Raw genomic sequence first — 23,930 nt, 5'->3', positions numbered from 1 at the left:
AATGAACTAACAACGACTAAGCAAAATTTAACTATACATGTAAGCTAGCGGTACTATACGGTATTGGTACCGAATACCAATACCAATACTAGTACCTGGCTAACCATATCAATACCGTTAATTCGGTATGTTATTCGAGAATGGGTTTAGTCTTTGTGAGTATCGGTATTATGCGGTTCGGTACGATATTGGTACCGATAGCATCTCTATGTTCCACTAGATTGAGTCTTTCTATTTTATTACATGTTATTAATTTAATAGTAGTAATGATATTTTCACCACCATTTTTAATAAATTCATCACACATGTGCAATTTATTTTTGAAATTACTACTCCTTCAAGGTACCAAATTACGCGAATGGTAATTACTACCCATTCAAGACACCAAATTATATTATAGCCTTATTCAGATCCACATTTAACCGTAGCCGCAGGGTTTGAACTCCAATCTTCTAACCTTCTACTTTTGAGCTCCTTGCTGTTATCCATAGTTATGATAATGCACTTGTGCTGGATATCGAATCCTTAGATACATCGACAGTTTTATTCTCCCGAGTTTCATATATCACCTTGTTCCTTATTTTCCAAATCAACCACACTAAAATATACCTTAACGCCAATCATACTAGACTCGTTTAGCACACCTTTATAATAACTTGCAGCATTCAAGGCATTTGAGATACCTTTTTGGGAAGGAGTATGGAATTTTCCACTAGTCAAATAAGCATCTCCATAAAGCAATAACATATCTGCATCCCATAAAAATGTGATTATTAGTTTCCAAAGCAGCAGAACAGAGGGGGCATAACTTGAGTCAATCTGAACTTTTCTTTCAATCGAATTTGCACGCTCGAGAATTTCGTTGTGAAATAAACGCCAAATAAAGACATTTACCTTTTTAGGAAATTATGCTCCACCAGCAACTATTTAGACACGTGTTTCCGTTAATACCACATAATTTATCATCAATGAAGATTTTCAGCCTACAATCTAGAAGCCCACCTTCTAGATATTCAAAGTAGGCAACCGTGACAACTCATATGGAAGTAGCAAAGTTGATAACGATGACGGACGCCAACCTTCTCCGTTCACACCATTCCACCGCCATAGAATTTTAGCTATAAATAGAGGTGCAAATCTCAGTTGTAAATCATCCTAAATCACTCAGAGAAGTGTAATCACAACCTAGAGAGTGTGTGAGAGTTTGAGAGTTTTTTTTGTAAGAGTTTTGTAATACTCTGTAAATCTATTCTTGTGAGTAATAGAGTTGTTTTTCTCTCAAATTTGTATCTCCCAACGTCCAGGCGATCCTCTCTTCCTAACAAGTGGTATCAAGAGCTTGGTTAGAGACGTTGGTTAAGTTTTTGGGTCTTCTGAAGTTTTCTCAAAATTCAATTTTGAGTGTACCATTGGATTCGTCTCGTCGAACCGAGTCCAACGCAAAAAACGGTGACTTAAACGGAGTTATAACGAGCCCAGAAAACGCGGTCAAAGTTTGGTCAACTCGCCGGAATCTCGCCGGAGAAGACGACCGGTGCCGGAATTTTCGCCGGAGAAGAAAGTCCTGTAGCAATTCACTGCAGCAGTCCTGTAGCAATATGCTGTAGCAGCTGGCGGCACTGTAGCAAGTCACTGTAGCCCTACTGTAGCGGTACTGTAGCAATTCTGAAATTTTACAATTTGGTCCCTGAACTTTTCAGAATTTCATTTTTGGTCCCTGAAGTTTATAAAAATTATAATTTTGCCCCGTAAGTGGAATTTAAGCCGCGAAGTGTCTATTCCACCATTTTCAACTGTTCCGGATGTAACGGTGATATCTGTTTTCTACAATTCAACCCCGTTTGTGTTAAAAAATTATTTGTAAGGTGATAATGTCCACAGAAGAGTCAACATCATCTTCCGGAGCTATGATTATGCCCACAGCCACAAACTACACGCTGTGGAAACCTCGGATGGAAGATCTCCTTAGCTGTAAGGATTTGTTCGATCCTATTTGTAAGACCCGAATAATTGTAGTGTACATGTGTGTATATAAGTTACTCAAGTTTTGGGGTTTTGGTTGCACACAATTAAAAAGAGAAAAGATGCTGAACTGGGATGTCGCGCGCCGCGCGGCTAGGTGGCGCGCCGCGCCATCTGTCTGTGACAGGTTCTCCTCTTCTTTTAAAATAGATATTTTGAGGGCATTTTGGTCAAAACACATTGGAGCCCGAATTTAATACCTTGGATTAGTTTTGGAGCTTCATTCACTCCATTCCCAACAACCTTATCTTCTCCAATTAAACTCTAGAGAGAGAGTGCAATCCTTGAGAGAGAAAGCTCCATTAAAGGGTGAAAGAGGTTGAATCGGGTCTTGGTGCAAGTTATAAAGTCGTTCATCTAGTCGATAGCTACGTGGTGATTGTGTTGGTAAGTTATAAAACCCGATTTCTTACTTTAATTGCTTTAAGGGTTAGGGTTTGGGCTAGTGATGAACCAAAGACCCATTTTGTTAGTATTTTGGGGATTTTGGGTGAATATGGGTTATGAAGGCTCATTGATGACTAACCTAGGGTTTGAATGTGTTAATTGGACTTTTGAGTCTTAAATTTGGTTAGTTAGTTGCTAGAACACTTTAATAATATGTAAATGGGTGTTATTGGGTATAGATGACCCAAATGGGTGTGTTGACCTTGAAATGGGTCAAATGAGTCTTTAATGACCTAAGTGGCCTAGCAAGTATGAAAATGAGTTAGCCTTGCGACCTAAATGTGTTTTAAACCCATCTTGACGAATGATTAGGGTTTTGGTGTGTGTTGACCCAATTTAGGGTTAAGGGTGCAAATGGGTTGAAATTGCACCTTGGGTCAAAATGGCTTAGAATGGTGAAAGGGTTTGGTTGACCGACTTGAGTTTGCATTTGATGATGTGTATTATATGATAGGTACGTTACTTTGAGGTCTTGCAAGCTCGGGTATCTTTTCACAAGACTTTGAGGTGAGTGGAATAATTATATGCGTATGTATATAATGTGTCTATTTGTTGTAGCGTGAAATGTGTAGTGTCGAGGTGCTAAGACACCATGTTTCACGTGAAGAGTGTAGCATCGAGGTGTTAAGATGCCACTCGGGTGTAGCATCGAGGTGTTAAGATGCCACCTAGGAGTGTAGTGTTTCCGTAAATTAATGAGTGATGCATCGAGGTGTTAAGATGCCACTCGGGGTGATGCGCCGAGGTGTTAAGGTGCCACCCTAGGGGTTAGTGGTGCGAGGTGTTAAGTGCCCTAACGGATGTTGTGAACACCGATGGCGTTTTCGCGAGCGTCGTTCCCTTGTACTATTGGTTAACCATGGTTATTTGTGTTGTAAGCATATTATATTATTCGAGTTATATTCATATGCGGTTGTTATGCTAGCTTGTGGTATTGGAGATTTATAGCTTGTTATCGTGACGATAAGCTAAATGTGTATGCTAGCGTGTTTGCGGGTTGGTGTGTAAGTGTATGCAAGTATGTATAATTATATATGTATTCGTATAATTATTGCATTCACTAAGCTTTGCTTACCCTCTCGTTGTTTACCATTTTATAGGTTCGATTTTGGACAAGGGTAAGGGCATCGTTTTGGACTAGAGATCCCGCTTGATGCTAGGGAACGCTTTTGGCTTTAGTAGCTCTTGGAGTTTGACCGATAGTTGGGTAGTTTAATCCCAAACGCCATGCTCATTGTGTAGTTTGGAACTTAAACTTTTTGGTGGTCGAAACTCTTAACTTGTATTAAACTTGTAATTTGGGTCGTGTGGGCTCCGCTTGTAAAACATTGATTTTATGTTTGAAACAGGTTAGTTTTACATATTTGGATTTATGGTAAAAAGCGTTTCATCTAAAAGTGTCGGAAACTAGTCAATCTTTTTCGCATTTAAACACTTTCCGGACAGTCCACTTGTAACGACCCGTACTTTTGCGATCATTTTATACTGATGTCAGAGCAGAGGGGTATAAAATACTATTAAATTTTAGCAGAAAATACTATTAAATACGATACAATTTTACACAAGATATTTATTTATTTATAGAATGGATATACTTAAACCTTGCTACAACACTTATAGGCAGTGTACCTAATCGTACAGTAGTGTAGTTTTTAGTAAGTCCGGTTCGTTCCACAGGGAGATCTTTAAGCAAAGCTCAACGCTATATTAGTTTACTTTTATAAAAATACAAATATATATATAAGTAATATTATTATTATAAAGAGGGGTTTTTACCGTTTAATGACCGGTTTGTCGATTTTAAAACTTTAGTCGCAGTTAAAACCTAATGTAAAATATAAAATAAATACAAGACTTTAAATTAAAGCGTAAAGTAAATAACGATAATGAAATTGCGAATAATAAAAATGCGATAAAAATTAAATTGCGATAATTAAAAAGTACGATAATTAAAAGTGCGATAAAATGAAATAACAATAAATAAAAGTGCGATAATTAGAAGTGCAATTAAATATAAAATAAAGGAAATAAAATATGATATAAAAGAATTATGCTTATTTAAACTTCCGTAATCATGATGTTTGACGTGTTGATTTTAGTTTTATGCCCTTGGGTTAATTGTCCTTTGTCCTGGATTATTCAATATGTCCGTCTGGTTTTTGTCCATAACAGTCCATCAGTCATAAATATAAATTGCAAGTGTCCTTGTCAAATTATTATTATACCCGAAGATAAATATTCCAACTAATTGGGGATTCGAATTGTAACAAGGTTTTAATACTTTGTTTAATGAATACACCAGGTTATCGACTGCGTGTAAACCAAGGTTTTACTACTTTGTTAACAATTACACCAATTACCCTTGAATGTAATTTCACCCCTGTTTTAATTATTCTAGTGGCTATTAATCCATTCCCGTGTCCGGTTAAATGAACGATTATTCGTACATATAAATACCCCGCCCATCGTGTCCGATCGAGTGTATATGGTAATTTATAGGGACGCCCAATTGTAAATCTTTATATTAACATTAACAAACTTTCATTTAGTTAAACAAATATAAAGCCCATTAATAACCCATAGTCTAGTTTCCACAAGTGTCGTTCTTTTGTCCAAACCCCAATTATGGTACAAAGCCCAATTACCCAATTTTAGTAATTAGCCCAACATCATGATTACTTCGTTTTAAATAAGCATAATAATAACTTAGCTACGAGACATTAATATAAAAAGGTTGAACATAACTTACAATGATTAAAAATAGCGTAGCGTTACACGGGCAGAATTTCGACTTACACCCTTACAACATTCGCTAACATAACCTTATTATTAGAATTATAATTAAAATTAAAATATAAATTATAAATATAAATATATTACGTATATATTGAGAGAGATTGAGAAAATAAGATGTTAAATTCGATCAGAATTCGGTTGGCTTTATAGCCAGAAGTGAATTTTGGGGCTCCGCGACTCGCGGCAAAAAGCCCTTCAAACTCCGCGAGTCGCGGAGAGGTATTTTCAATTCACACCCTTGGAGTTTCTGGCTGCCGACAGTTTTTAATATATATATATAATATATATATAATTAATATAATTAATTATATATTATATTATATTTATATACATAGTTAACTTGTAATTTTTAGTCCGTTGCGTCGAGCGTTAAGAGTTGACTCTGGTCCCGGTTCCGGATTTTCGAACGTCCTCACGTACAATTTAATATCTTGTACTTTGCGTTTTGAATCTTGTACTCTTGTGATTTTGAGACGTTTCTTATCAATAATTGGAACCTTTTTGATTGTCTTTTGTTCTTTTGAGCTTTTTGGTCGTTTGCGTCTTCAAATCGTCGAATCTGTCTTTTGTCTTCACCTTTTATTATTTAAACGAATATCACTTGTAAATAGAACAATTGCAACTAAAAGCTTGTCTTTCTTGAGGAATAATGCTATGAAATATATGTTCGTTTTTAGCATTATCAAATATTCCCACACTTGAGCGTTGCTTGTCCTCAAGCAATATCGTCTTGAAATACTAGAATCACTTTTTTTATTCTTCACACTTTGTACATCAGTGATTTCTATACGGCGGTATAAACAATGGTAGTAACGATATGGTTTACAGTCCCACATGACTATAAAAATTTAGATCCATTAAGGAAATTGGATCTTTATGAAAACATTTGATCTTTTGAAAATTAAATCTAGTTTTTACCCTAGATAAATTTTCCGGAATAACCCTTTACCGGTGTTTGCAAAATATTTTTGTGGGTTTGGTGGGTTTCAGATTTGAAAATTTTAGCTCAAAACTTGCGGTTTTGTGTCACCCACTTGCTAACCTTGTATTTGGAAAGCAACACGTCCAGTTTACTTGTTCCGTATATTACCTTTCGGCAAACTACCGTCCGGTTGTAAAGGAAAGCGTTGAACAAGCAACTGTTTAAGGCAATGTCCCGTGACATGCTTTTGATTATGGTCTATAACGTGTCGGACGCAATTACTATCCTTGGTAGGAGCAATAGTAAAGCTCACCCTTATAATTTGTCGGTCTGGCACAAGGTCATGTCTTTGACCACTATGCAACCACCGTTCTTACGGTTGACACCCGATTTAGTTCAGGTGACCTAATGAATTCCAGGTGAATTCCTAGGATTTTACGTTCAATGGTAATGAACGCATTGAAAATAGGGTTTTCAGAAAACAAATCGGTTTGTATTTTTGATCAAAATATTTTCTCGTTTAAGCTCGAGTTTAGATATCATCGAATTCCATAAGTTTGAATTCTCAATCTTTAAGGTCAATCTCTAGGATTGAGTAATATCAGTCTTAAAAGCTGATTTTTAATCTTTAAGGAGATTATCCTTTCTGGGGATCTGATTCATTAGTCTTATCCAGCTAATTTGCACGGTGCCTCCCCATTGTACAAGATAAATCCTTCTCATGGTTAGGATAAATCTGACCACTTGGCGACCCTGTTTAATGCTGAGGTCCGTGGATTTCCTGCTGATTTTAGTGATGATTTTTCTAGATTTTTCGTCAACCTACAGCTGGTCTGGACGACAACTTCATGACCTAAATCAAGAAGCGCGTGTCTTTTTCGGAAGACTTTACTTCCTTTTAATGATGGAATTGATTCATCGTGTAGATCCATCTCTTCTTTTCTTTCATCGGGTAAAACAGTTTAGTTTAGTCCAAAGCAAAAGTATTTTCAGTTATTTGTTACAGATATATGTGACATATGTTTAAAATAACTTGGTAAATTTTCCCACACTTGGCTTTTATTTTCCTTTTTATCGTCCTCTATTCCATTTTAAATGAATTTTAACATTTTAGTTTGTTTCTCAATTTATGTCCTTTCCGAGGTAACAATAATTTCGGTGTTAAAACCTAGTTTTATCGTTCATAAATATGTATAAACATGATTTTAAATTCATTTAATTGAAAAATTTTACTAGAATTGGGTAGTCAGTATATAAGACTAGGGCTGTTCTTTTTTATCAGAGAGCACTAGATTCTAATACAACTACTGCTTTACTAGTATTTTTAATGGTAACCAAGTGTATAAAGTAAAAATTTTTAAAATCCGAAAGAATTTAACCCCTTCCCACACTTAAGATCTTGCAATGCCCTCATTTGCAAGAAATCAGTAACAATTTAAATTATTGAGGGTGATTTGTGTGAAAATGAGTAAATTTTTACCAAAGTTTCCAAATATATTGGCGTTTGTTTGCTGAATGATAAATGGTGCACGTCATTTGTTCATTCCGTCTTGTTGTTATTTCACATACATTTTGCATCATTGTCGTCAAAATTACTTGCTTTTGCTGAACTTAATGCCAGTCTTTGAAAATGCGTTGTTTTACCCTGTTGTGTACATAAGATAAACTGCAAACATATATACATATTTTTGAAGTTTGGTTTATTACCCCACATTCAAAAATTATTAAAATCTAAGAATAAAAGTTAGATAATTATAAAAATGATTACAATATTAATAAGAGTATTAAACATATCAATAATTACAAATTACAAAATAAAAAAAATAAGTAAACTAAGGATGATATTGGTACCAATAGGGGTTCCACGCATAACCATAAGTGCTATAGAATGCTTCGGCAGGGTCATACGTAGGATATGGTGGCTGCATCTCTATCGACCAAGGAGGGAAGACGGGTTTCAGTGTAGGAATATAGTTTCTACCTATATGTTGGCAATGCGCTATGATCTGGTTCTGATGAACTTGCCAATCTTCAAATGCTCTCTGTCTAGCATTTTCGTATTCCTGAGAAGCTATAAACCTATGCATTTCTTGCATCTGGTTCCCCCCTCCTACATTACCTTGTTCCTGGTTTCTCTCTACCTGTGGATGTCTACCATTGTATCGTACTGCGGCGTTATTTCGCCGCTTCAAAACTTTCGCACCATGGTATACATTTAAACCTATAGTGTCGCGGGGTTCCGGCTCTTCTACTAATAATCCCCCCCGACTTATATCCACACCGAGATATTCACCAATCAAAGTAATAAAAATACCACCTCCTATTATGCTATGTGGACGCATCCCTCGAACCATAGCTGATAAATAATAACCCACACAATATGGTATACTTACAGCGCTGTGTGGGTCTCGAATACACATATGGTAAAACAAATCTTGTTCATTTACCTTTTCTTTGTTTTTACCCCTTTGTGTAATCGAATTAGCTAAAAACCTATGTATAACTCTTAATTCGGCTCTATCTATATCCAAATAAGAGTAGTTTCCCCCTTTAAAACGGTGATGGCTTGTCATTTGACTCCACACACCGTGTGTATCAAAATTTTCATCTATTTTCCTACCGTTTAGTATCAATTCTCTACAATCGGCAGACGCTAATTCCTCAGGCGTATATATACGTAGAGCCTGAGCCATGTCCAGTAAAGACATGTGGCGCATCGAACCGCCTAACAAAAATCTAATAAAAGAACGATCGGTTAAACTAGCTACCCGATCATTCAACTCTATACTACATAACAACTCTTCACACCATACTTTATATACAGGTCGGCGTATGGTGAATAAACATATCCAGTCATTAAAAGAAGAATTACCATACCTCTGTACCAGTAATTCCCTAATTGGCCCGGCCAATTCTACAGCTTCCAAGGGTCCCCATTCTATGACCCTCGGTACCTCAACAACCTTAGAGTGAAGAGTATGCAAACCCCGTTGATATTTTGGATAATCTATCCAAAGTCTGTCAAATCGCAGGTTCGGGTGCAACTGTTCCAAGTGCATATCTGAAAAGGTCATGACTGGATGAGGTACATCCTGCTTGTAGTAGTTATCTACCTCCTGTTGTTCCAAGTTCTCAGCAGGAGCATGACGGGCTTGGGATGAAGATTCACCCCTTTCATTCTGCAAAACACATCAAACACAAATTTTGTGCATCCAAATATGCATTAGTGTCAGCAAAATCATCAATCGAAATAATTACAATGACATTATCAATTTATATCAAACTTAAGCTTATTTTCACATTTTTATCAAATCTACACTTTTTCAAATAATCATATATGAAAATTTTCGCCAAGTTCATAAGCATTCAACTCAAATAACATGTCAAAATAATCATTACTAGCATATAAACAAGTCTCAAATGGCATTATCTTTCAAAAATCAAGTTCATGAATTTTGGACTTGAAAAAGTCCACTTTAATTCTCAAAATCATGTTTAGGCTCAAAGTTTGGATCATTTAACTACCTAGACATGTTACACTACTCATTTTAGCAACAATTCATGACAAAAATCGGCCATAACCTGTTTATATCAAAAAGCCCCAAATTTGCTCAAGAACACAAACCCTAGATTCTAAAGATTTTGAAGTTTTTGGCTTCAAATCATGTTAACAAGCATCAATCTAGGTTATACATGCATAATATACTAACAATTTAACACTAATTACACTAAAAATTAACAAAATTCAAATTATGAAAATATGCTCAAGAACACACTAAAATTCGGATTTAAAGGTGATTTGGGGTGTAATTGTACCTGTTTTCTTGAGTAATTCTTAGATAAGATCCTCCTCAACATGATTGTAGTGAAAAATTTGAAGATTAACGGTGAAAAATCGAGTTTTTGGGATGATTTTCGTGGGTTTTCTCGGGTTTTTTCGAGCTGTATTTGGGTGTTTTTGTGTGTGGGAGAGTGATCAGTCGAGCAGCTCTTTTATTTTTTTTTTCTGGGTTTTGGACCCTCCGCGAGTCGCGGAGGTTTTCACTGAAAACTCCGCGAGTCGCGGAGTTTTTTTTTTTTTTTTTTTTTTTTTTTTTTTTTTTTTTAAACTAAACTTATAAAACAATTAAGAAATTAATTTTAAAATTTTGTTTCCCTTGTTATTTAGGACGAGGTCGTTTCGGATCGATGTCCTAGTCCGTCCCTCGACAAAATTTTAAAATTTGTCTTTTTGTAGCGATTGTTTTAAAAGCTAAGATTTTTGGGTTTTTTAATGTTTTTGGCATACTTTAAATCAATAAGATTAAAAATAATGATAATAAAAGTTCTCGTCCCTCCCTCGGGTAAAGCAATTTCGGTTCAAAGACCTAGTCTTCAACTTACGACGAATTTTTTAAAAATCATATTTTTAACTTAATGAGATAAAGTAAATTTTTGTTTTTAAATTCACACAACTTAAATATAAAATTCAAAAAAAATTCACACCAAACTTAATTTTAAAAATGCATAAAATTAAAATTTCATATTTTAAAAATTCACACCAAACTTAATTTAAAAATTCATATTATAAATTCATACCAAACTTATATTAATTTTTTCAAATATTTATAATTTTAAAAATATTGTTTTTACAAAGTTTACAATATTAATTTAAGATTTAAATATTAATTTTAAAAACATGGTAAAAATAAATTTAAAAATCTTTTTGTCTTTTTATCCCACTTTAATCAATCAAATATTATCAAAAATATGCGCCCCTCTTTTCGGTAAAGTAATTTCGGTTCCAAGACCTAATTTAACTCATGACGAATTTTTGAAATATTTTGGGTTGATTGATTAAAGATATTTATACCTTAAGAATAAACGTTAAATTTCGCAGTGATGTAATAAATTTTTGAACGATATCAATAATTTCGGTCGCCAAACCTAATTTTATTTAATACCAATTTAATACTTTTTAGCGAACAAATTAGCGTTTATTATCAAAAGGTTAAAAATAAAAATAAAAATAAAAACTGTACAGACATACCTGTGAAATAGATTTCTTAGTTATATGATCTATTATATTCATAAGATAGTCGGTTTAATTGGTCTTCCATGGCTGCATAGGCGTAACCTCGAGCATTCATTGTCTTTTCTTCTAAACATATGAACGGTCCGTCTCTGCATAAAGTAACAAATTCGGTATTTGAATAGGTTTGATTATTTGAACATTTACCTCCATGTGACCATTTTCCGCATTTGTGACATCGTTCTAGGTGTCGTGCTCTTCTTTTTGCTGCGGATTTTGATTTTCCTTTACCAAATTGTAACTTATTATCTTCGCATCTGGATCCTTTTCTAACTCCGTCCATTCTTTCTCTGATTACTGATACTATTTCACTCGGGAGTATGTCATTATTACGTTTAGTGATCAAAGCGTGTAGCATTAGACCATGGTTTAGTTCACAGGCAGTCTTCATTTTGTAAAAACCTAAAAAAATAAAAATTCAGAATGGGGGGAGAAGACTAGTTCTTTAGGGTCTGCTAGGGAAAGACCATACGTGTTCCATTTTCGAGAACTACACGAAAACAGACAATCTAACTCTAACAGAAATACATATTATCCTTTAAAGATTTGATTCTCCCCACACTTAGTTAGCTGTGGTGTCGAAATTGTGATTAACTTCGTTGTCGACTTCCATCGGACCATGTATGTAATGTTTAACTCTGTGACCATTAACTTTAAATTCAATCCCATTTGAATTTATTAATTCTATCGTTCCGTATGGGAAAACTCTTTTGACTATGAATGGTCCAGACCATCTTGATTTCAATTTTCCAGGAAATAGCTTGAATCGTGAATTGAAAAGAAGAACTCTGTCTCCTTCTTTAAATTCTTTTGATCTTCTGATTCTTTTATCATGCCATTTCTTCGTTCTTTCTTTATAGATTAACGAATTTTCGTATGCTTCATGTCTTAATTCTTCTAATTCGTTTAGTTGACTTAATCGTAGACGTCCGGCTTCATGTAAATCAAGATTACATGTCTTCAAAGCCCAAAATGCTTTGTGTTCAATTTCTACTGGAAGATGACATGCTTTTCCATAAACAAGTCTAAAAGGTGTGGTTCCAATTGGAGTTTTGTAGGCTGTTCTAAAAGCCCAGAGTGCATCCTCCAATTTAATGGACCATTCCTTCGGATTTGATCCTACGGTTTTCTCTAGAATACGTTTTAAAGCTCGGTTGGTATTTTCAACTTGTCCACTTGTTTGTGGATGATATGCGGTGGAGATTTTATGAGTTACTCCATATCTTTTAAGAACTTTCTCAAGTTGATTATTACAGAAATGAGTACCCCGATCACTTATTAAAGCTTTCGGTGTTCCAAACCTTGCAAAAAGACGTTTCAAAAAGTTTACTACAACTCGTGCATCGTTAGTTGGGAGAGCTTGTGCTTCCGCCCATTTAGATACATAATCAATGGCTACGAGTATATATAGATTTTTATGAGATTTTGGAAATGGACCCATAAAGTCAATACCCCAAATGTCAAATACTTCACATACTTGGATGACATTTTGTGGCATTTCATCACGTTGACTTATTCTTCCGGCCCTTTGACATGCATCACAGGATTTGCAAAGAAAGTGTGCGTCTTTGTAAATTGTAGGCCAATAGAATCCAGCTTCATAAACTTTTCTTGCTGTTAGTTGAGGCCCATAATGCCCTCCTGTTGGTCCTGTGTGACAATGGTTTAAAATTTTACTAGCTTCATCTCCAAATACACATCGGCGTATTATTCCATCGGGACAACTTTTAAACAGATGTGGATCTTCCCAGAAATAGTGTTTTATATCACTGAAGAATTTCTTTCGTCTTTGGTACGATAATCCTTTTTCAAGGAATCCACAAACTAAGTAGTTTGCATAGTCTGCAAACCATGGGATTTCTTTATAATCTATCTTCAATAGATATTCATCAGGGAAGTTGTCTTGTATGGCCGATTCATTTAGAACTTCTAATTCGGGATTTTCAAGACGAGAAAGATGATCAGCGGCGAGATTTTCTGCTCCCTTTTTATCTCGGATTTCAATATCAAACTCTTGTAAGAGTAAGATCCAACGGATTAATCTTGGTTTAGCATCTTGTTTTGAAAATAGGTATCTAAGAGCAGAATGGTCGGTATAGACCACCGTTTTTGCTAGAACTAGATATGATCGAAATTTGTCAAAAGCAAAGACAATAGCAAGGAGTTCTTTTTCAGTAGTTGTATAGTTCGTTTGTGCTCCTTGTAATGTCTTACTAGCATAATATATAGGTTGAAATCGTTTTTCAATCCTTTGTCCTAAAACGGCTCCCATTGCAAAATCACTTGCATCGCACATTAGTTCAAATGGTAGATTCCAATTTGGTGTTATCATGATCGGTGCATTAGTGAGTTTTTCTTTAAGAATATTAAAAGATTTGATACATTCATCTGAAAAGATGAATGGCGCATCCTTTTCTAGGAGTTTATTCATAGGAGTGGCAATTTTAGAAAAATCTTTTATAAAACGTCGGTAAAAACCGGCATGCCCTAGAAAACTCCTAACTCCTCTAACATTTGTGGGATGTGGAAGTTTAGCAATTACATCTACTTTAGCTCTATCCACTTCAATTCCTTCTTTTGAAATTTTATGTCCAAGAACGATGCCTTCTTTAACCATAAAATGGCATTTCTCCCAATTAAGTACTAGATTTGATTTTTCGCATCTAATTAGCATTCGTTCCAGATTAACTAGACATGATTTAAATGTATCACCGAAGACTGAAAAGTCATCCATGAATACTTCCATGCATTCTTCTATCATGTCATGAAAAATCGCCATCATACACCTTTGAAAGGTTGCAGGGGCGTTACAAAGTCCAAATGGCATGCGTTTGTAAGCAAAAGTACCATAAGGGCACGTGAATGTGGTTTTCTCTTGGTCTTCGGGTGCTATTGGAATTTGAAAATATCCGGAAAATCCATCTAGAAAACAATAGTAACTATTTCCGGCTAATCTTTCCAACATTTGATCTATGAAAGGTAAGGGAAAGTGATCTTTTCTGGTGGCGTCATTTAATTTTCTATAATCAATACATACACGCCATCCTGTTACAGTCCTAGTAGGAATAAGCTCATTTTTCTCATTTGTAATGACAGTCATGCCACCCTTCTTAGGCACGCATTGAACTGGGCTTACCCATGGACTATCAGAAATTGGATATATCAAACCTGCATCTAGCAGTTTAATAATCTCTTTCTTAACTACATCTTGCATATTAGGATTTAGTCTTCGTTGGCGTTGCACATACGTTTTATGACCTTCTTCCATAAGGATTTTATGTGTGCAATACGAAGGACTTATTCCTTTAATATCATGAATCTTCCATGCAATGGCTGGTTTATGAGCTTTCAACACAGAAATGAGTTGTGATTTCTCATTTTCAGTAAGAGAAGACGATATTATTACAGGTAATTCAGATTCACCATGTAAATAAGCGTATTCCAAATGGTTTGGAAGTGGCTTTAACTCTAATTTCGGAGGTTCTTCTATCGATGATTTATATCGATATCTGTCTTCTTCTTTTAGCATTTGAATTTCTTCTGTTGTTGGTTCATATCCATTAGCTATAAGTGTAGCTAACATTTCAGCTTCATCAATTGGTTCATTACCTTCTCCTAAAGAACATTCTCCTGTTCCTTGTAATTCTGGAAATTCTTCTAATAATTCTGCATGTGCATCTATAGTTTGAATATAATAACATGTATCATCTGCAGATTGTGGTTGTTGCATTGCTCTATCAACTGAAAAGGTAACACTCTCATCCTCTATACTTAGGGTCAGTTTCTTACCGAACACGTCTATCATTGCTTTAGCCGTGTTTAAGAATGGTCTTCCTAATATGAGAGGAACTTGAGAATCTTCTTCCATGTCCAAAACAACAAAATCTACTGGGAATACTAAAGTACCAACTTTAACTAGCATGTTTTCCATTATCCCTCTAGGATATTTTATTGATCTATCGGCTAGTTGTATGCTTATTCTGGTTGGTTTCAATTCTCCAAGGTCTAGTTTAGCGTATAGTGAATACGGCATTAGATTTATACTAGCACCTAAATCTGCCAATGCTTCTATTGAACTAAGGCTACCCAGAAAACATGGAATTGTGAAACTTCCTGGATCAGATAATTTTTCTGGTATCTTATTCAACAGCACTGCTGAACAATTAGCATTCATAGTAACAGCCGAGAGTTCTTCCATTTTCTTTCTATTCGTGATTAGATCTTTCAAGAATTTAGCATATCTTGGCATTCCTGAAATCACATCAATGAAAGGAAGATTTACATTTATCTGTTTAAACATATCCAAGAATTTGGATTGCTCGGCTTCAAGTTTTTCTTTCTTCATTTTACTCGGGTAAGGAAGTGGTGGTTGGTATGGTTTAACATAAGGTTTATCCTTAACTGTGTTATCTTCATTACCCTTCTCAACTACCGGTTCTTGTTCCTTATCTTGATCAGGTTTTGGTTCTTGTGGAGTAGGAATAGTTTCATCAGAAGTTACAGGTATTTCAGGTGGTTTAAGTGTTGTACCACTTCTTGTGGTAATAGCTTTAGCTGTTTCATTCCGGGGGTTAACATTTGTATCACTAGGTAAACTTCCCGGTTTTCTTTCACCTATTAACCTTGCTAGGTTACTTACTTCTTGTTCCAGATTTTGAATAGAAGCTTGTTGATTTCTAAATGCTTGAGCATTTTGTTCATTGGTTTGTTTTTGAGATGTGAAAAACTGCGTTTGAGTTTCAACTAGCTTCGTCATCATATCTTCTAAATTCGGCTTTTTATCATCGGTTTGTTGTGGTGGTTTGTTTTGAAAATTAGGTCTTTGCTGATTGTAAGTATTATTGGATACTTGTTGATTGCTAGGACCTTGTTGGTTGTTGTATGGAATATTTCGGTTATAATTCTGGTTTTGATTGTAAATCGGTCTTGGCGGTTGATAATTATTCTGATAATTATTTCCAGGCCTTTGGTTTATGTATGAAATATTCTCTCTTTGTTCCATTGTTAATTCAATATTGAGACAATCTTTTGTCAAATGTGGTCCTCCACACTGCTCACAACTAATTCGTATTGAGTGAATATCCTTAGTCATCTTTTCCATTCGTCTCTCGAAAGCATCTATCTTTGCGGAAATGGAATCTAAGTCATGGCTAGAATCGGCTCTAGCTGCTTTAGATGATCTAATGATATCTTTTTCTTGATGCCACTCATGTGAGTGGGAAGCAGTGTTATCAATAATTTTGTAAGCATCAGTTTCGGTTTTCTTCATAATAGAACCACCAGCTGCTATATCTATGTCTTTTCTTGTAGTGATGTCGCATCCTCGGTAGAATATTTGTACTATTTGACAAGTGTCTAAACCATGTTGCGGACATCCTCGTAATAACTTTCCATATCTTGTCCACGCCTCATATAGAGTTTCATTTGGTTTCTGTGTGAACGTAACAATTTCTGCTTGAAGTCTTACGGCTTTAGATGCAGGAAAAAATTGTTTAAGAAATTTGTCAACTAAAACATCCCATGTATCGATCGCCCCTTCAGGTAACGATTCCAACCAATCTTTGGCTTCTCCCTTTAAAGTCCAGGGAAATAACATGAGATATATTTGTTCATCCTCCACTTCTCGGATTTTAAATAGTGTGCAGATCCTATTAAAGGTACGTAGATGTTCATTTGGATCTTCCTTCGGCGCACCACTAAATTGGCATTGATTAGTCACCATGTGTAGAATTTGTCCTTTGATTTCATAATCTGGCGCATTAATGTCTGGATGAGTAATTGCGTGACCTTGGCCAGTGCGTTTAGCTCTCATTCGGTCTTCCATACTTAAAGGTTCCAGATTCTCCATAATTGAATTTGTTGAATCGGTATCACTAGATGATTCTGATTTAATAGTTCGTTCCTCAACAATCTCTGTTTGAATGATTGGTGGTTCCGGAGGAAAGTTTAATGGTTCAGGATCTATGAACCGTTCCTGAATATTTTCTGGATTCTCAATTGTGAGGTTTGTTTCAAAAACTGGATTATCGGAAATTTGAACTGAAGTAATTGGTCGACTGGATGACGATTCTAAAGAAAAATCAACGGCGGTTATATTTGTTAAACGATGTCTTGATCTAGTTACAGGTGGTGAACGTACAAAAGGTGGTGAACGTCTTGCTCGGTGCATTCACTGAATATCCTATTAGTTTTTAAAAGGAAAGAAAAATTATAATAAGTTATCCAATCAATAGACTTTTCTGATTTTGCCCACGTTTCGAATAGCCAAAAGATGCAGCAGAGGGGCAGGATTCGTTTGGTCTCAATATAATTGAGGACTGTTTGGCTCCAATAACCCGGTCCACGTACAAATCCAACTATTACTACGAACCAGAAAATTTTGATGTCTATCAATTTAACCACTTAAAATAAATTTTCGTAATTTTAAGAATTTTAGATAAGAAGTAGAAAAAATTCTATGTCCTAAAACTAGAATAGCGAGAAATAAGAAAGACAAAGAGTTCGTCGCAAAAGGTCGAAAAAGAAAAAATGGTTGAAAAATAAAAGGTGACGGAAAAATAAAAGAAACTTATAAAAACTTAAAAATACTTAATTAATTTAACCTTATTACTACAACTAACTTAAAATTATAATCGCAAATTGAAATTACTAATTGAAATGATAATTGATACATAGTAAAAGGTCTAAAAATATTAAAGCTTACAGGAAAAACTAAATCCCAAATGGAAATAACTTAAAAAGAAACTAAAACTTAAAAAGGCGTCGCAAAATTCTAAAGCACCTAAATCTTAGTCTAAAGAAAAAGCACTTAAGGAATTCTACGGCAAAGCCTAAAAATATAGGAGTAAAAATAATTATAGCAAAAACTAAGTTTAAAATTAATTATGAGCTAAAAATATAAATATTACGCTACAACGATTAAAAAGGTACAAAATATAAAAATATACAAAAAGTTGTAAAAATTACAATTTTTATAAAAATATTATTTTTATATTATTTATTTTATTAAACTACTAATTTTATAATTTTAATAAAATAATTTAACTAAAATATATATATATAAAGTAAAAAGTAAAAATAAAACTAAAATTAATAATAATAATAATAATAATTAAGTTAAATAATAATAATAATAATTAAAACCCGTAATCAATGCGAAATTAGGGTTTTGTCCGTGTGTCAGAGGGTCTCCGCGAGTCGCGGCAAATAAAGAGGAAAACCCCGCGAGTCGCGGGGTTCAGAATTTGAGCTGACAGGTTTCACTTTTACGCGTTTTTCTTTATTTTTTTTTTTCTTTTTATTATTTTCTGTTTTCTGTTTTTAATTTAAATAAACGATTTTAAAATAAAACTTATATTTTTATAAACTAAAATAGAAATAAAGAAACTTATAAAACTTAAATATTTACAAAATCTTAAAAATGCTTATATTTTTGTTTTTCTTTTTATATTTTTGAATGATTAAAACGTAATTTTTACAAAAATGACTTTTAATAAAAGTAAATAAAAATCTTTTTTTTTTTTTATTAGCGTTGCGCTTCCGGCTTTTAAGAGTAATTCCCCGGCAGCGGCGCCAAAAATACTTGATGTCAGAGCAGAGGGGTATAAAATACTATTAAATTTTAGCAGAAAATACTATTAAATACGATACAATTTTACACAAGATATTTATTTATTTATAGAATGGATATACTTAAACCTTGCTACAACACTTATAGGCAGTGTACCTAATCGTACAGTAGTGTAGTTTTTAGTAAGTCCGGTTCGTTCCACAGGGAGATCTTTAAGCAAAGCTCAACGCTATATTAGTTTACTTTTATAAAAATACAAATATATATATAAGTAATATTATTATTATAAAGAGGGGTTTTTACCGTTTAATGACCGGTTTGTCGATTTTAAAACTTTAGTCGCAGTTAAAACCTAATGTAAAATATAAAATAAATACAAGACTTTAAATTAAAGCGTAAAGTAAATAACGATAATGAAATTGCGAATAATAAAAATGCGATAAAAATTAAATTGCGATAATTAAAAAGTACGATAATTAAAAGTGCGATAAAATGAAATAACAATAAATAAAAGTGCGATAATTAGAAGTGCAATTAAATATAAAATAAAGGAAATAAAATATGATATAAAAGAATTATGCTTATTTAAACTTCCGTAATCATGATGTTTGACGTGTTGATTTTAGTTTTATGCCCTTGGGTTAATTGTCCTTTGTCCTGGATTATTCAATATGTCCGTCTGGTTTTTGTCCATAACAGTCCATCAGTCATAAATATAAATTGCAAGTGTCCTTGTCAAATTATTATTATACCCGAAGATAAATATTCCAACTAATTGGGGATTCGAATTGTAACAAGGTTTTAATACTTTGTTTAATGAATACACCAGGTTATCGACTGCGTGTAAACCAAGGTTTTACTACTTTGTTAACAATTACACCAATTACCCTTGAATGTAATTTCACCCCTGTTTTAATTATTCTAGTGGCTATTAATCCATTCCCGTGTCCGGTTAAATGAACGATTATTCGTACATATAAATACCCCGCCCATCGTGTCCGATCGAGTGTATATGGTAATTTATAGGGACGCCCAATTGTAAATCTTTATATTAACATTAACAAACTTTCATTTAGTTAAACAAATATAAAGCCCATTAATAACCCATAGTCTAGTTTCCACAAGTGTCGTTCTTTTGTCCAAACCCCAATTATGGTACAAAGCCCAATTACCCAATTTTAGTAATTAGCCCAACATCATGATTACTTCGTTTTAAATAAGCATAATAATAACTTACTACGAGACATTAATATAAAAAGGTTGAACATAACTTACAATGATTAAAAATAGCGTAGCGTTACACGGGCAGAATTTCGACTTACACCCTTACAACATTCGCTAACATAACCTTATTATTAGAATTATAATTAAAATTAAAATATAAATTATAAATATAAATATATTACGTATATATTGAGAGAGATTGAGAAAATAAGATGTTAAATTCGATCAGAATTCGGTTGGCTTTATAGCCAGAAGTGAATTTTGGGGCTCCGCGACTCGCGGCAAAAAGCCCTTCAAACTCCGCGAGTCGCGGAGAGGTATTTTCAATTCACACCCTTGGAGTTTCTGGCTGCCGACAGTTTTTAATATATATATATAATATATATATAATTAATATAATTAATTATATATTATATTATATTTATATACATAGTTAACTTGTAATTTTTAGTCCGTTGCGTCGAGCGTTAAGAGTTGACTCTGGTCCCGGTTCCGGATTTTCGAACGTCCTCGCGTACAATTTAATATCTTGTACTTTGCGTTTTGAATCTTGTACTCTTGTGATTTTGAGACGTTTCTTATCAATAATTGGAACCTTTTTGATTGTCTTTTGTTCTTTTGAGCTTTTTGGTCGTTTGCGTCTTCAAATCGTCGAATCTGTCTTTTGTCTTCACCTTTTATTATTTAAACGAATATCACTTGTAAATAGAACAATTGCAACTAAAAGCTTGTCTTTCTTGAGGAATAATGCTATGAAATATATGTTCGTTTTTAGCATTATCATATACTTATAAGATTAATATTTACATAAATTAAACCTTGCCAACATGATAAGCAATCCAAATTGTCAAGACTTATATTTCCGAAAAGAGTTTTACACAACGTTTGACCGTCTAGTTTGACCGATGATATCACGAACTATACAATATATGATAATTATACGTTTGTGTATGTATATGTATATATACATATTTAACATGATTAATAAATGTTTTAATATCTCATTTTGTATTAATAACAATAAGTTACAAGTATATTTTGAAACTACTAACTTAAGTTTTCAAAACGATAACAATACGTAACGTTATTTGACATATATACTTAAGACTTATAATGTTATACATATATTGTATAAGTAATGTATTTAATCACTTTTAAAGACTTAAATACATAAAACCATATAAGTGTATTCACAAAAGATAGCTATATTTGAATCCTCATTCCATTTTTCACAAAATTTCTATACGTATACCTAGAGTATTTGTACTCGTATCATACCTAGCTTCTAGATGTATTTACTATTGGTATATACCAATAGGAAATACCAATGATCAGCCATGAATGATTAAGGGACATGATAACAACTTGTGGGAACCATCTTTAGTCATTTATCAAGACTTATTTGTAACAAAACAAAGTTATACATATCATGTATCTATATATCACGTTTTTATATGTGTATATATATACATGCTCATTTCCATTTTCTTCACTAGATCACTAACTCTAAAACACACACACTTATGAGCCTTAAACCCCTTAATCATCTCAGCTCACATCTATGAAAATCTAGCTTCAAAAACCATACTAAAACACCATAAGAAAACCATACAAAAATACTTCAAGAAAACCTTCCAAGAACACCAACTTACTTCTAATCTTTCATCCACTTCTATCACCCTTTTGATTCTAGCTTATTACTCCTCTTTTACAGCAACCTAATCCAAGGAACTTGAGGTAGAATCTATGTTCATAACCTTCTTCGATTCATATATATATAGCTATCTTATTTTGTGGTACAAAAGTTTAACAACAAGAACATAGTTTGAATGTTTTCAAACTTGTTTGCAAACTAAATAGATCCTTCTAACTTAACTTTTAAAATACTTCAAGACCTGTAATATAACTTATGTATATGCTAATTTAACAAAGTAAAACTTGGTTTTTCAAAGTATAAGTATTTTTAGAAAAATGGTCATTAAATGATTTTGTTGTAACAAAAATGTTTAACTTCATATGTTTCACTAATGTTTCACTTATGCCGTATGATTTTGAATACAAACCAAGGTATTTACAGTTCATAGTCTTAAAGAAGAACTCGATCCAAGAAGATGGCAATTTGAATCAACGAAAACGGATTTGTAACGAAGAAACTATGACCGAAACAAAATTGGTTATCCTAGATCATTTCAACTACGGGATCAATTGGAAAAAAATGATATAAATCACATATTTCTAAGATAACATGATATTTTATATATATGTACTTATAATTCAATTTTATATGGTTCAGGATCACCCGTAAACAATACGAGAAGATTAATCATAAGATCCCATGATTGTACGCAACACGTCATTTGACAACACCGGTACTTTATGTACGCAACACGTCATTTGACAACACCGGTACCATGGGTCAAGATTAATCTCGACCTATACATATATGATGGGGTTTTATTGATTTCGTTGGGGGTTTTATTTATTTCATTGCGGGTATATTAAACATCTAAAAATGAACCATTAAAATTGAATTACTAACATCGGACTGCTAACTACGGACTAAGGAATTATTCAAAGTATTAAAAGTATAACAAGTATATATTTATAACGTTTGTTTAAAAATGAAAACATATTGATATATTATATATGGATAGGTTCGTGATATCAACCGGGAGACCAAGTCAATTATCTATATCTTCAAAGACAACAGTGAGTATATAGTCCCACTTTTAAACTCTAAATATTTCGGGATGAGAATACATGTATTTTATGTTTTACGTTATGGACACAAGTAACTGAAAATATATTCTACGTTGAGTTGTACCACTGGCATACTTCCCTGTAACTTGGTAACTGTTATTTACAGCGGTATTGTAAACGCGAATCCTGTTGATAGATCTATCGGGCCTGACAACCCCAACCGGACTGGACGACCAGTATTCAACGGTTGCACAGTACTTCGTTTTGTGACTACACTTGGTACGGTGTAGTAAGATTTCATATTAAAGGGAATATGCGACGTGAAAATGTTAAGTATGGTTACCAAGTGCTCAACCACTTAGAATACTTTTATTAAACTGTTTATATACGAAATCTTGTGGTCTATATATATATTGCTGCCGGCATTAAACCTATATCTCACCAACTTTATGTTGACCTTTTTAAAACATGTTTATTCTCAGGTGATAATTAGAAGCTCCGCTGCATCATGTTGGATCTAACCAGGATCTTGCGTACACATGTTTGTGTCAAAAATAAAACTGCATATCCGAGATGTTGTATTGTAAAATATGCTAGAAACCGTGTTGTTGTCATCATTTGTAAAGTTTGTAAGTCGAAGATTATCGCTAAACGTTAATCTTCATTTTATTGTCTTAAGCTTGTAACAAAAATAATGGTTATGGTTTGTAATGTATAATATATGCAGTTTTCTTTCAAAAATGTCTCATATAGAGGTCAACACCTCGCAATGAAATCATACGTTATCTAACGCGTTCTTATGGTTAAGGACGGGTTATGATATGTGGTATCAGAGCGTTGGTCTTAGCGAACCAGGTTTGCATTAGTGTGTTTAACCGAGAAGTCGTTAGGATACATTAGTAAAGTCTGGACTTTGACCGGGTCTGATTTAAAAAAAAAAAAAACCATTGCTTATCACTGTTGGTTAAAATTTATATGTAAATATTATGTAGTACTAATGGGTTAGTTGTTGTGTGATAGATGTCGGGCTCGAAACTTATTATCACATTCAGCGACTCCGAATCAGAACCTTCAGATTGTGTTTCAGTCATTAACATATCCGATGACGAAAGTGGTATTTTTGGGGAAGACTCACAATTTCCGGATGAACCAACTATAGAAATATCGGAAAGTGAACC

The sequence above is a fragment of the Rutidosis leptorrhynchoides genome, chromosome 10 (genome assembly GCF_046630445.1).
Source record: "Rutidosis leptorrhynchoides isolate AG116_Rl617_1_P2 chromosome 10, CSIRO_AGI_Rlap_v1, whole genome shotgun sequence".
NCBI lineage: Eukaryota > Viridiplantae > Streptophyta > Magnoliopsida > Asterales > Asteraceae > Rutidosis > Rutidosis leptorrhynchoides.
Note: the sequence above shows the minus strand (reverse complement) of the source record.